Source organism: Lepidochelys olivacea (genome assembly GCF_965140295.1).
Source record: "Lepidochelys olivacea isolate rLepOli2 genome assembly, chromosome: 15".
In the NCBI taxonomy this organism is placed as follows: domain Eukaryota; kingdom Metazoa; phylum Chordata; order Testudines; family Cheloniidae; genus Lepidochelys; species Lepidochelys olivacea.
In genome coordinates this window covers 20,980,405-20,995,659 of record NC_140425.1, presented here as the reverse complement: position 1 = coordinate 20,995,659, position 15,255 = coordinate 20,980,405, and positions in this window count along the sequence as shown.

Here is a 15,255-nt window from a genome sequence, read left to right as displayed (position 1 = left end):
GCCAGGGGACATATTTGAGTGGAATGTAGATAACGCTGAGATTGAAACGAGCGATCATCCTTGAAATGGGGGACAGCAGAGCCCCCGATGTTGCAACCAGCACATCCCTTGTGCAATGGGATGCTCAGGGAGGAATTCTAGCTCTCCCCAATCACTCCTTGGGTTTCTGCAGTTCATCCAATGGTCCCAGTGCAGGGCCGTGCAGACATGGCACAATCCAGCCTTGTGAGTTTTAAAATAAGGTGTCTCCAAGCTACTAAAACGATCCTCAATTACCCTACCCTTTTTATCCCTCATTTTTATTTCATCAAGTAAAGAAAAGCTACTTCCTCAATTCAAGCTAAAAAGTAATTTTGGGGGAAGAAAAGAAATTGCAGGCTGTGTTATGTGCACACACCCCCTCCACCAGGGTGATATTATTAGCTTATGAAAGGAGACGAAAGTTAGAAAGCTATATAGGGCATATGGATTTAGTTTAATCTGACATTGTTTCAAGACCTTCTTAGTACTTGTCCACTTGTTCCTGCTGTTTGGGCCAATCTAGCTTTTCTGTGGGTATGTTATTGATACCCATTCTAACAACCAACCATGTCTGAGCATTTTGCTGGAATAAATAAACAAACATTAAAAAGAATCCTAGTTTGGATCAAATGCTGATTCATGTACTCTGGCTCCAAGGAAGATGTTTTGTTTTGATTCTCAAAATGGCTTCATTTTTAATTTTTTTTAAAAGCCTGCTAAACCAGTTACTGATTGGATAATGCTTCGGGCTCAAGATGCATTTAAGTGCACGAGGCACCGTGGAAAGGAAAATAATGGATACATTTTTAATACTAATGTATTGTGAAGCATTTAAATATGCACTCAGGTTCACCCATCTGGTGCGGGGCATGAACAGAATGTGCAAGGGGAAAGGTGCCATTATAGGAAAGCTAAATCAGGACCCATCACTACATTAAAGATAATGATTTCTGAAAGAAGGTTTGTCTCATAAAAAAACCCACTAATAATTTATCTGAGCTGAAGGCTTCAGTGCCAGGTATAAGCATAATTTATTCACGTTCATAATGTTTTGTTTCCTACCCGCTGAAATGTTTGGAGGAACTACAGATGCCAAGGATAACTATAGGAAAATAGCTCTACGAGGCAAGCTAAGGTAGAATAAAGCTGATTGATAGAGAGGTGAAAAAAGGTCACCCGATAAATTCTAAAGAGCCTCTTGACCTTTTGTGACCACAATTTCGTCAGCTGGACTTCCTGATTTGTCCCAGGGCTTGAAGCTCCGATAGTTTAATGTCTTGGCAGGGGCAGTTATTAATATTGGTAATAGTAGTACTATAGGAACGCCTAAATACTTCAGGCGCGCACGGTGCCTATTGCGTGAGGCACCGTGCAGGCATACAGGAAGAGACACTCCCACCCGAGGAGTTCACAATTTAAATAGAAAAAGGAGTGGTGACAATTATCCCCGTTTATGGGCAGGAAGAGAGGCACAGACAGATTAAACAAGCCACCAGGGATTGCCCAGTATGTCTGCGAAGGAGTCAGGCATTATTGAAGCCTTTTCTCCTGAATCCCAGCCCGGAACCTAAGCCACAAGACCTGAATGTTCAATTTGCACCAGCTGAGCAGCATACCAGAATGCGGCAATAGCGTGCCATCAACCTGTCAGGGTCAGCGTGCCAGGAGAAAATACACTGGTTGCACAAGAGTCATTTGCCCTCAAACAAGCTTCTCTCAGGGCCAGATTCTGCTGCCCTTACTCAAACTCCTCCTCACTACTTTCAGTGGAACTATTCATGGAGTAACATGCTAGTCAGCCTCTAAGGATGGTATGCTCGGGCCCATAACTAGGAGGTCCTTTTAAATACTCTTAAGGACAACTGTGGCAACGCAAGTTACCACTGGAAAAAGGGACAGCTAAGAAATAAAACCCTGGAAGGGTTAACTCAAAGAGATTAAAAAGCCTTCCTGAGATATACATAAAGTCTCCAAGGGAAGAGGAAACCCAGCTGCAAGGGACAAGCTGTAGAGCTAGCATCTTCCATTTGCTCTAAAGAACAGAGACTAAGAGGGCATTCTTACCTTAGGGCAGTGTTTTCTGATAGTTTTCTCTGGAAGCAGGGAAGCCACAGCATCTGCTTGACTCCATCTTAGATACCTGAAAGGAAGGGGTGTGGTAAGTAGTGCTATTTATACTTTTACACAGCATCACCTGGAGCTAGAATGCAGTACTGCAAGGAAAACAGCCTTGGACCTTCCCAGTGAAGAGTGGAAACCTGTCAAAATATTAGTTAGCTTGATTTGTTCTGATTTTATTTCTTTGTCCTTGAATGATTTGTTATTGGTGGCCTCTTCTTCCAATCCAGAGCAAGTAAGGTGGAATGTTTTTGGTTTTTTACTTTTTTTCTTTTTTAAAAACACACAAACACACACAAAATGGAGGAGGAGGGGAATAACACTGAGGTGGGGGAAAATGACTGGATGGAACCAAGAGGGGGTGGAACTAAGGAACTATAAAACTGCTCTGCAGGGCATAGCAACTCAGTATTTAATGAAGCTTGCACTGAACCACAAGGATTTTTGCCTAATGCTGTCTGGCCTATAGAAGTAGATTTTATGTAGTTGAGATGATTTCCCATGATTATTGTTAATGGAATTTTGTGAGTCAAATTAATGGATTCCCTGGGGGATCTTGTATCACAACAGTGTATTTTTGATATTTACAATGGACTCAGTTTCTTTCTGCCCTCTCTCTCTCTCTCCCCTGATTCTGTGAGTCTGTGACCCATCTCTCTCATACTGTGATTTTGCTATAATAATGAAACTAACTTCTGCTCTTGAAGTAGACTGCTGGGAGTAATGTGACAGCGCAGGGATCAGTGAGGGAAAAACAGCTAATGTGTAAAGGACGGAGAGAGAGAAAGAATTTAACCCAGATAAACTGTCTAAGGCACTGTAGGATGAGGAGTGCTGGAGTTATTCTTGTAGAAGGAGTAGGATTCCATGCACTGCTCTCACTATCTCATACGTGGATGAACTTAGCAGAATTCCCTGCTGTCCCTGGAAAACAGATAGGCAGATTTGGATCACATCTGCAGTCACTCTAGTGGACTGGAGCTTCTCATCTGCCCAATTGACCATGCTGTTCAAATGGTGTTAAACCAATGATGCAGTGAACTGTTTCTTTAGGATAATGGTGCAAAATCAAGTCTCCTTGATTGTCAAATCTTCTTTTAACACCAGGCCTACGATGTGGTGGACTGACACTCTACCCCACTGCCTGGATGGACTGTTGTTAATCAGCAAGTTACTTTAGCATTATGTTGTACCTCCACACCTCCAGACATAGCCTTCAGCAAGGAGCGATGTGTAACTTGCACTGCCTCAAGAGAAGCTCTAGTCAGCACTGTGATGCTGAGGTGCCCCCTCTAAGACACACAGTCTCCCATCATTCCCTTGTACTCCATCAGATGTAACTACCACAGCCCTTGAAAGAGTGCCATTTATTTTTCCTTGTTTACGTCTGGCTGGCCAAGCTAGCCAAAGGTTCCCCCATTCCTCACCCTTCTATGGCTTCCTACCTGCCCAGCTGTTTGCAATGAGACTGGGTTACGTGCCAGACCTCAACCCAAGATCTTACTGAGACAAGCAAATAGAAACAGGTGGTAAAGAAATCTTACCCTCCTGTTTGGGTAAAACAAGGGCCAAACTTAACCCTGGTGCCATAATATTTACCACGTTGCTAATTCTTTATTTTGGTGCCTCTCTTCATTTCCAGAGACTTCAGATACACAGAAGAGTTAGTTGCAGGTGGTAGCACCAATAGAATATGAACGGCTTGCAAAAAAAGAGAAAAGTGGGGGGAGGAATAGTAGGGACGCATCTAGTTCTGTAATGGCATTTCCATTCAGTTGTTGAACAGACAACATCCTCAGATTAGTTCTGTCACTATTTGGAACACACAGCCTCTATGCTATTGATTTTAAAGATGATGAGCTAATTTGTGCAGTCCGTTGCCATTTATGATGTATTAGCTAAAGCCGTTATCAGCTATTCCGTGATGTTTGGAAATCCATAGTCTATAGAAACAAGCTGTCATAAAAAAACCCATAAAAAACAAGAAAGCTGGATCGGCCTTTGTTGTGCTGGCCTTTGTTAGTTACTATTAAAGAGTGAGTTTTCCTGTGAACTCACCTAACAAGTGGCTTTTACTCAATTGCACATTTAAATACATTCTCAGACTTAAACACATCTATGAAGTAAAGATTAATCTTTGACAAAATAATATTGAGCATTTTTCAAGCTGTAAATTTCACTTAAAGCACTTGCTTTACAAAGATTATAAATCTCCTTCCCCTCCCTCCCCCCATTTTACAGGTGGGGAAACTGAGGCACAGGACCCCAAGGTCACCCAGGAGTGCAACCAGGAAAAGAACCTATATCTTCTGAGTCCCAGTACAATGCTCTATCCACTGGGCCACACTACCTCTCAAAAGGCCACAATATCCTGGAAATGCACACTTTAGATAAGTTTTTCAGTTATGGCCTATTTCACACTGAGTAGTTCAAATTCAGACCCTTAGAATGTCAACTCTTTGGGGTAGTGACTGTGTCTTTTGTACCAATCTGGTGCACAGTATACTTCTGAATCCTCAATAGCAAAGGTAGTATGCCTGTGGATATTGAACGTCCAGTTAGGAAAATTCAGTTAAACATATTCACTAAAGAATGTGCTGACCCATACTTAGACGGGAAAGTGAAAATGAAATCAATCTGTGACACTCCAAAAAGCAAAGACAATCAGCCACCTTCTGTGTCTCCGCACCACTGAAAGAGGTTGCAGAGGTTCACCTCCTCGTCCAGATGTTGCAAAGGCTTCTGATGTTGCTTAATTTTCTGCACTGTGGGTTAGTCCTTTTGAAATCAATTGGACTCCATGCAGTGTGTAAAGTGAAACACATTCATAAGTCTTTGCAAAGTGAGGTTGTATAGTGGAAATTGCATCATCACAACTCTGCATCACCACACACAGATGCAGTGCCATGACACAAATATCACAATGCAATGTTGGGACATCACCCTGGCACCCTCCCCAAATGTAGCTGCTGTAGCTTTTTGACCAGGGTGAGCTCAATGCTGTTCACTGTGACTGCCTGCCCTGCACGTGACAGGACGTTTGAACAGCCCACGAACACATCCTGCCGAAGAGTCATTTTGGTCTGTGCGCTCCCAGTGACCAGAGCCAGCAATATGGAGAAGGTACCTTTTGAAGAACTTCTCTTGCTTGTGCTTTCACTCCTGTGTCAGAAAACAGGCAGAGCTTCCGTAAGACACTAGTGGACATTTCAGCAGCATCTTCTGACCCACCAAAGGCACTTGACAGAACCTATGATGGAGCAGGAAGAGGAGGCCGACAAAGACATGGCAGATTCAAATTGGCTGATGCTGCTCATGACATGGGGTATAGCTGCTGATGCCCGCTACATAGGAGCAGGACCACAAGGGCGGACGGGGGGATTAGCAGCAATGGGCCCAGAACTTTCTCATGAAGAAAGCTACATTTCTGAAGCTTTCCCTTGCTTCCATGTTTGCCGTGCACTTGGCAGTGATGGAGAGGGGTGGAGGTATTTATGGGGAAGGGGCCATTATGGAGGACTTCAAGGGGCAATGTTGTCCAGCCCAGTCGTTCATAAAGCCCGATTCCATGGACCAACCAACCAGGGAATTTTCCAAGCTGTTTCTGGACTGCATCACATGGTACCACACAAGGCCGTCCTAGCCATTTTGGTGCCCTATGCAGCCTGCCTGCGGGTGTGTGCGTGTTTGTGTATGGCCGCAGGCCTCCGTGGGGGAGGGTGGGGAGGCAGGAGCAGGCTTGGGGGGCAGTGGAGAACTGCTGCACTACATAGCTGCTGCACTACAACAAGGGGGAGTAGCTTCAGTTTCCCTGGAGTCAATTGGCGATTCCTGGGAAAGAGAGGACGGAGGAGGTTGGCCCAGAAAGATTGTGGGATACTTCTGAGGAACTCCCTGGACCCAAGTCAGGGGCTCTGCATCTACGCTGCAATGCAATCGGACTTGAACCCCGGGGCCTGGCTTGACTTGGGTTCAAACCCTCCACCCCACAGGAGCCTAGGACTGTGGATCTGAGCCAGCGACTGCGAGATCGTGTGTGAAGACAGAAGTGAGGGTTGGGCTTATGCTGCAGTGTAGACATACCCTAGGAGTGTGGGATGTAGTATGCACCTCAAGAGCTCCAGACTGAGAAATCACTGTTATAAAAGGGACCAAATAAAATAAGATTCAACAACAAAGCTACTGACAACCTTAACAGCAGAGCTTCTTCACAAGCCGTAAGGAAACAGCTTCGTAACTCAAGCTGTTTCTGCTCAGTGCTCTTGAGATGATCATCTTTCCAACAGTATAAAACTGAGGCAGTCACCCCACAGCATATGCTTCTCAAATAATCAAGACAAGTGAGGGGAACTAAGGGCACTAAGGGTGTTGTTTGTAAGTTCACTTCAGATTTAACTCGGCACACAGCGAACAGCATTGAGCTCATTTTTCTTTTTAATTAGCCACCATATGCACTTCAATGAGCCCAGACTAACAGAGCTGCTGCTGTCAGCACTCGTCAGTAGAATGGATTATTTTAAGATGCTCAAACAGGTGAAGGATTAGGCACTGAGGCTGCCATGGGACAGCATCTACAGAGGATTTACTTACGTGAGGCAGTTAACTTCACTGGGGTCTGGGTTTGGAAATAGTTTGGGCAGGGGAAGGTTGTTAAGGAGAAAACAATTCTCAGTGAATTGTAATGAAAGCATGATTCATTTCACGGCCCAAGCTGCTGACAGAGTGTACCAGCACTCTGCAATTAGAATAAGGACGTTCTGGAGAGGTAGCGCAAAGGACCATAGAATGAAGGGCATTACACAACCTGTGCAAGGCTGGATTTTTGTATAATTGGAGTGGAAACATGGTGAGATTGAGCTTTCCCTCTTAATCCATGCAAAATCGATGTACACCCAGATGTAAACTGTCAAGGAGGGGGGGAATTACAACTAATCCCAGTACTGACTTGATCAAAAATATGCAACTGTGAAAAGATCCATCTCAGAGCCCAGTTGGGCAGATCTGTTCAGTCATGCCTTAGTACAACAATCTCCACACATCTCCTGTGTAAATCTGCCTATCACCACACCGGGGACTCTTGTTTACCGTGATCCTGTAGCTGCTGAAATCTGACTCAAACCTTCCTAAGAAATTACTCCCTTTTTCAGCTGTGATCAATCATACTTTCTCCACTTGATATACCTTCACTCAATCCTTACCAAATGCCCCGGAGAAAAGACAGGTCATGCAGCAGGCCCTCAAGCTAACAGATCCAGGCACTGGCAGAACTAGTAGGGGAATGAATTCCAAATCAAAGGAGCCCTTATGCAGAACATTCTCCCCCTCACAAGGAGGGAGCTTCTCAATTGATCTCAGCTGTGCTGGTACGGCACAGGGAAAGAGATGGTCAATCTAGTAACCAGGGCGCAGATCCTCTAAGGTATTTAGGCACCTACATACCTTTGAGAATTTGGGTCTGGATCCCATGCATATTTAGGGCTTTTTAGGAAAACAGCAGCACCGAGCATCAGTTCCTGAGTGGCCTTGACATGTAACCCCACACCAGGGGTGAAAGTAACTTAAAGGACTTACTAGTATACCAGAGTCCTGAGCGGGGGGAGTGGCCTCAACCGGAAGAGGAGGGGCCTTTAAATACCCGGGCCCTTTAAATCACCCCTGGAGCTACCAGCTGCAGAGGCGGCTGCTCCGGCAGCTGGGTTTGGGCGACGATTTAAAGGGCCCGGGGCTCCCCGCAGCCAGAGCCCGTGGCCGTTTAAATGACCGCCGGAGCCCTGCTGCCACTACCCCAGGGCTCCGGCAGCGGGGCTTGGACGGCGCTTTAAAGGGCCCAGGGCTCCCACTGCTGCAGGGTGCCCCGGGCCCTTTAAATCACCAGCCTGGGGAAGCCAGTCCCGTCCAGCACAGCGTATCGGCTGTTGCCAGTACGCCGTACCAGACCATACCGGCTTACTTTCACTTCTGTCCCACACACAGTGCATTACAGCAATCCAACCTGGAGGGGACAACAGCAGCGTTAACTGTACCATGTTCCCAAAGACAAAAAATCACTCTTGCCAGGTGCAAAGGAAAGACAACTCTCGTGGGCACAGTTGCACTGTATGTGCATGCAAGGAACAGCCCAGAACATAACATTCGGAAGTCACATCTATCTGCATTACCAGTGGCAGTTGCCCTCTCTTACTCAGGCTTGTAGGTATAAATTCCATTGATTTTTCCAGCTGCTGCTGCCTGCAAACCAGCAATATTATCTCTGCCCTGTCTGGATGGAGTCACTGATCCAGTGGTGAGATGTGTGAGAGCTCACGTCACGCCGTTGACGACAGTTTGGTGAGCAATTTGGAAGAGGCGTTCTAGTGGTCATTTTGCCGCTGGCCTCAGTTTCTCCACCATAAAATATGTACAATAATTATCTACTTCACAGGGGAGAGTTGAGGGTTAAGGCCCCAAGTCAGGAAGGTATTTAAGCACCCAGCCAATTTAAAACTGTGTGTGTAGTCTCACTAATGTTAGTGCACTTGCTCGTGAGCTTAAATTTACGCACATGCTTAAGTACCATGCTGAATTAGGGCCTATATGAATTATTCTTTCAGATGAATGTAAGTGCCACGTAGAAATATTGGCCTAAATTCTACACCAGTGCAGTCAACGGGGGCTTGCAATGGTTTAAAGATGAGCAAAATTTGGCCCAGAATCTGATGAAATTTGAAGTTCTCATGAGATCTTGTACTAAGTCTCCTAACTCCTTGTCATAACATCTATGATAACTTTGAATGGTGTCACTCCTGTAGACATCTGTCGGCATTATTTTCCCTCATGTTTTATTTTTCATAGCAAGTGTACCTGGTCAACAAGTATAGGACATTGATCAGCGCTGATCAACCTCAGGTACTGGCAAAAATCAGGTCCTTCTGAAACAGTGTCATCTTCAGTCAGTAAGATTAAACGAAACCTACTTTCCAATAGGCTTAATCTTGTTACTTTGAATGGAGTATTGATTCCAGCTAATTTAATTAGTACATTTCAAGAGGCACGCTGGCTGGCTGTCATTTTGATAAATGGGAGTCGGTGCATGACTGAAGGGGGAATATGACTGATATTCATATCTGAGAAGCACCACCTGTCAATTCACCAAGAGAAATAGCACATCTTCTTAATTGAATAAGCAGGGCTGATTAGATAACATTAATATGGTCTGTGAGTTAGATGAATCATAATCACATTGCACTTTAAAGCAGAGATGGGCCAAATCATTTTAGGAAAATCTGGATACTTCAGTCCCCATTTTCTTGTGAGCATTGTACTTGTTGGTTTGGCCTCCAGCTGAGTAGCATCCACCATTTTGATTTTCAGAAGTACTCTGTACCTGAGAGCCCAATAGCCACTGATCACCTCACACCACCACTGAATTGAAATGCTGAGATGCAAATAACAGATAACTTTGGTTTCAAGAAGCAAATGAAGCTGTAGGTCACAAAAGCTTATGCTCAAATAAATTTGTTAGTCTCTAAGGTGCCACAAGTACTCCTTTTCTTTTTGCGAATACAGACTAACACGGCTGCTACCCTGAAAGAAACAAATTGTGGATCTGGATCTTGGACGTCAAGTATTTGCATCTAGAGGTTATTTTCCCATCCATGTAGTGGCTATCTGCAAAATTTGGAGCCAGTTGCAGCTTCAGATGCTGAGCTCCATTGGGGCTCAGATGGGTGTTTTAGCCTGGGCTCATTTCTCCTATTACAACAGCTACCTGCTGAAGTTCGTACTGCTGGGAATGGTCTAAGCACATGGCATTCCCACGGCACTGGATTAGATTATGGTGGAGGGACAAAGAGTGAGTTTGTGGATACACAGGAGGCTTAGGCAAGGCAGTCTATACTCCTTTCCACTTTTAAATCCTGTTCCTGTCAAATCATCTATTGCCCTCTCAGCTTTATCATTACAACGTACTCCCAAATTATTAGTTTTTCCCTTTTCCCAGCTAATTACTGCTTTCAATAGTAGACTATAAAATGGATGAGACACCACAAATTTCTCTTGCATTTACTGAGTGATAATATATTATGGTATTTAAATCAGAAGTTACATAGTCTTTTCTCATTCAAACAATAGCCTCTGCTCATTTTATGTATCATGGACTTATAGTATAAAGATCTCTCTTTATCAGGTTTGCTGATAATGGTAATTTGAAAGCTTTTAAAAGAGCTGATCTGCAAATACTATGTTTTTATTAGACAAGTGCCCTACGATTCGAATATTTTTGAAATAAATTAAAGAGAAAGGAGTTTATCAAGTATTTTTAATCAAAGCCCAGTTTCATCAGAAGATTTGTCACTCTGGGTTACAGAATTATTCTATTGTCTAGTTGGATGAGTGACTCTGAAATATCAAACATAATCAGATCCTTCTTTGGGGATATGCAAATGAGAGTAAAAAAGCTAGCATGTATGGATTATAAATCTGCCATCTATAGTTCTGAGTATGTAGCAAATTGCAGCACATCTAGATGCAAAAATTTGTTTACAAAATGTGACCTTGATCATTCCTGGGATGTGTCTCAGATGCACTGTACCTGATAATAATATCTGGTGTTCTATTACAGTGTCTTTTTCAAACCCATTTACAGTACTGCGCTTCCCTTCTGAAGTATCCATCTCATTCCTCATCAAAACAGGGTCTTATCTTTACAAGTTCAAAGGAATGAATCCTTCATTCTTTTTTTTCTCCTGCTCTGCATTTTTCTTAATGCATACCAGAAACCCTAACAAGATCTTATTTAGTTTTGGAAAACCAAATGGAAATAATATAATCCTTTCAACTTGGCTGATTTCAGTCACAGAGAGCAGGCCGTTTTGTACAGCTGTTAAACATAAAGCTATTTAACATGCAGTGTACATTATGAGGGGAGGGGGGACTATTAGATACATGTCCTGCAAAAGGATTTGGCAGCCACAACATTAAAAACCCTTCCTTGCCATCCAAAATTCACCCTCTTTCTATCTGAATCCTAAAGTACAATGAATTGCTCTTCTCCTCCAGCAATAGCTGAAGTCATTTTTTTGGTCCTTTATTCTCTGTAGAAGAGAAAGCATTGACAAAAAGGATTTTTATTTGTTTTTACAGCCTATCACTTTAACCTTATGCTGAAGTCTCAGGATGGCTCATTAGAATCCGGACTTCTTCAAGTCAAATGGAATTTATGAACTTTAAGATGAGGCAGGTAGCTATTACTTTAGCCATTCCAGAGATGGGCAAATGGAAGCACCGACGTCTTGTTTCAACAAAGCTCTGAAACAAAACAGACTTAAAGCACAGCACATGCTGAAGTCATGTGGATGTAAGCACGTGCTTAAGTTCTTTCCTACATAGTGAGTTATTCTTTTATCTGCAGGCACACAGCAAGTCAGTAGGAAAACTAAGAATAGAAACCTGGAGGTTTGGGTCCTTCGCTTTATGATCACCACCTGGCCCCACTCCGGATTCAGTCTCTTATTATACATGACACTTCTGGCAACTGAGAGTTGGTTCCTCTAGGATAATCTAGTCTGACCTCCCACATAACACAAGCCAGATAATGTCACCCACTCTTTGCTTTAATTGGGTGCCAGTCCGTCATCTCTTGTTCGAAGGAAGAGCTTGATGAGCTCCCCGGGAAGAAATGTAATGTTTCTGTTTTGGCCCATGTGTTGTATTGGCAAAATGGAAAAGCCAAATGCAATAAGCAAGCGCGTAGTGCTCACATCATCTTAGCAACACATTTTTTTATGTTGTCTGTTGGTTTTAAAATGTTACAGGTGGTAAATATTAAGGTCCAAATTTGAGTACAGCATTTGCTCAAGATGCCACATTTACTCCACTATGGAAAGCAAAGAAAAACTAAGGGACAAACAAAAGAACACCCCAGAGTGTCACATCTTTGGGACTACAGGATCTTCAAGGATCCAGGAAGTGACTTATGAGTCTACATTTTATACAGTGAACTCAGATAATTTCCATGGAGCCACTAGATTGACTAAAAGTGATACTGAAATCATACCCCTAATCTGACACACAATCTGTCAATAGTGGGAGGCAGGATGGTTTTGTGGTCAAGCCTGGACTAGCACTCATGGGATCCAAGTTCAGTTCTTGGTTCTGGCACATACTTCTGATGTGAACTTGGACAAGTCACTTAATTTCTCTGGGTCTGATTCAAAGTTCATTGTGGTTTATGAAAAGATTCTTATTGTCTTAAATAGGTGTTGGATCAGGCCCTCTGCCTTCCTTGGCTGTTTAGATCATTATAGGCTATTTTTGGCAGGCACTTATGATACAAATATTTACTACTAATAATGTAGGTTTGAGAACATTCGTCAAATGTGGTACCCATCATCATGACAAATATTGCAGCATTTATCACTCCACCGGTGAGTTTATGTTTTATTCACAATACAAGCTTTAATAGGCAGAATACCCATCCTAGGGCCTGATAGTGACTGCCTTCCTCATATCATTTATTATGTCAACTTTTAGGTATTCACCCAGTGCTCTAATAGCAAGTAAAGGTGCTCATCACAACTCATGAGGTACTCAGCACCTTGCTGGAAAGGGAAGTTAGGTTTGGATAGGCTTTTGTCAGCTCTTGTCAACTGACCATTGTCAGTATAGACACACACACACACAAATTTGGATGGAATTGCACTCAGAGGTTCCTTTTTTCCTCTCCTTAGTCTCATCCTCCTTCATGATCCTATCCGAACACTCATCATTTTTATTTTTCAGGAGAAAAATAAAGTTCAAAAATGCTCTCAGACAGTAGGTGTCACTTGCATGCAAAGTAAGCGCTAGACCATCATCCTGCAGCCTAGACCCGGTGTTTTCTATTCTAATGAACAAGCTGTATGTTCTTTCCTCGCTAACGCCTCCTTCACAGGCACCCATTAATACAGATAGAGATGCCAAAGATGACTCTTTGAATTAACTTTTTCTTTCCTAGGCAAGAATAAAAGGACAGTGTGCTACTACTAATAAAGCAGAAAATAGTTGCCAGTTGAATTTGGTTTCTTTCTATCTTATTTATTAGCTGACATATTGGGACTGCATACCTACTTCAAAAGAATCCATTTTCTCCCCAGTGCAGTCTAAATGCTTTGGATAATATCACAGGGCTGTATTTGTAATCAGTGGCCTTCTCAGCTAGATAATCCTGCAGGAAGTATAGAAGTAAATTCCCTTGCCTTCTGTAATAGGCAGCACTGCAGTGGCTATGTGGTCAAGAAACAGAAATACAGAAGAAGAAAAGCATAACAGATGCAGAGAAAATGAAGTAAACTCAGACCTTTACAGAGAGAGAGGATGATAATATTACATGAATGAGGAAGGAACAAAGAGAATTAAATACAAAACACTGAGCTGCAGAAAAAAGAAAGTAAAAGGAGTGACCAGAGGAAAGGACAAAGGAAAACTGAGTGAGAGAAGTAGGTTAGACAGACAAAACAAAGAACACCACAGTGACAGAAAGTACCCGAGGTCATAGGAGCATTAAGGGGCAAGATAAGTGTAAAGTATCTTTATTTTTATATGAAAGCACACTATTCAATTTAGCATTAATAATAAGATTAAAGAGATTTATTTCATCCTTTGTATATTTACAGATACATTTCTCATTATTGTATATTGCGATATGTTTTGATTTCTCTAAAAAGTGATCAGAACAAGGGAAGATTCCAGCACGGGATTAAATCTGGGAACTAAAGTCTGCAGTAGGCACTCAGATAACACAGTGACAAAGAAGGTATAAGGGCATCTCAGGATCCTTCCTCTAATGTTTGAGTCAGGTCCTAAATGCCTAGATGGAAGAGGAACTCTTTTCCTATACAAGTGCATATAATGGGTCCAAATCCTGCTCCCACTAAAGTCAAAGGAAATTTTTCCATTGGCTTAAATGGGAGCAGAATTTAACTCATATCTGGTTAAGGATGCTGTGAGGGTGTCTTTGGGTGGAGGTGCAGTCACAGGATTGACACAACCTAACCGGGCCCATATTTTTAAACTTGTGTGTCTAAAGTTAAGCACCTAAATACAGAACAGGCTGATAGTCAGAGGTGCTGATTGCCCATGACTCCAAATGAAGGCAGTGGAAGCTATAGCCTCTCAGTACCACTGAAAGTCACACCCCCAGGCATGATAGCTGTGGATTAAGTCTGTAATGTCCCAAGGTAAGAACGTGTGTGCAGAAGACTACACTATCAAAGGCAAAGTTCAGCTGGGATTCCCTCTGCTGCGTGACTTGCAGCATCACCTGCTCCAATTCATTTCCTGTGGCTTACCTTGAAAGGTAAAGTTATCTCACCAAATTCTAGCACATAAGAAGAAAGTACCACCTCCCAAGCTCCCACATGGCAAATATACACACTGCAAATGCAGCCACAGTTTACGACGGTCTTCTGTCAAAGAACAGGGCACAGCTGCCCCATGCTGTTAGTAGAGGTAAGGGTGATCGGAGCAGCACAGACGTTGCTATGTCGGGGAGCATGTGCCGAACCTCCAGACTCCTAGGCCATGCCTCATGAGGTGCTGTGTGGCTCTTGCTGGGACAGCCTGGGCCATGGCATCTCTACGGTGCTCTAAAAGGGCCAGAATCAGACAGGCTAACTTCACCCCACATTTAGGGTGACCAGATGTCCCGAATTTATAGGGACAGGCCCGATACTTGGGGCTTTTTCTTATATAGGCACCTCTTACCCCCCGTCCCCGACCCGATTTTTCACACTTGATATCTGGTCACCCGACCCACATTCCTACTGCTGGCTGTGTGCTTGTGGCATGCACCTGTACACACCCACAACCAGAAGTGGGCCGACAGTTTAAGTGATAATAGCATTTTGGAAAACTTACTTTCCATTAGACTCACCTTACAATGTGAAGGAGGCTTTTGCTTTTCAAACCCACACATTTCATTGCTAGTCTCTTCATTCATTTCGTTACGTTTCTGGGTCACTACTCCAGTCAAATATAGCTTATAGCACAATGCGAGGAAGTCAGTGTGGCTCAGCAAGAAGAGCGCTCTTTTCTGAAAGAGGGTGCAGTGCCTAGGCGCCACTCAATAGTGAGCTATGCAATGGGCTGGACTGCCGTCAT